Source organism: Engystomops pustulosus, unplaced genomic scaffold (assembly GCF_040894005.1).
Source record: "Engystomops pustulosus unplaced genomic scaffold, aEngPut4.maternal MAT_SCAFFOLD_90, whole genome shotgun sequence".
In the NCBI taxonomy this organism is placed as follows: Eukaryota; Metazoa; Chordata; class Amphibia; order Anura; family Leptodactylidae; genus Engystomops; species Engystomops pustulosus.
This window is the reverse complement of record NW_027284977.1, coordinates 369,585-370,000: the sequence shown is the minus strand read 5'-3', so window position 1 is coordinate 370,000 and position 416 is coordinate 369,585.

Here is a 416-nt window from a genome sequence, read left to right as displayed (position 1 = left end):
GCGCTGCTACCCAGCTTTCAACCCTGCGGGACCGGTGCTCCGCTCCTATCGCTCCGGCGAACAGGGTCCGCTACGCTTTCAACACCAGCGCCCGGCAGAGGGCTTGGAGAAGGCTCGCGCGGATCCTCGGTTCGGATCGCCTGGCTTCGCGGGAGCGGCCTTCGGCTAGGGCCGACGACGGCCGGACCGAGCAGATTTGGACCGGGGTGCGGGGCGAGTACCTGCCTCTCTCACGAAGGGAGTGTCACCGGTAAGAAGCCTCTTCCCACGTCTGCTTGCCGACTTACGCTCGCCCCGACGAGAGGCCCAACCGAAAGAGTGGAAAGGGGCAGAGATTTCCAGGGTCGCCCCACCAGGGATGCAATACCCCAGTGCAGACAGTCGGCCCTGCCCCGAACCTACTCGGTGGTTTGAAG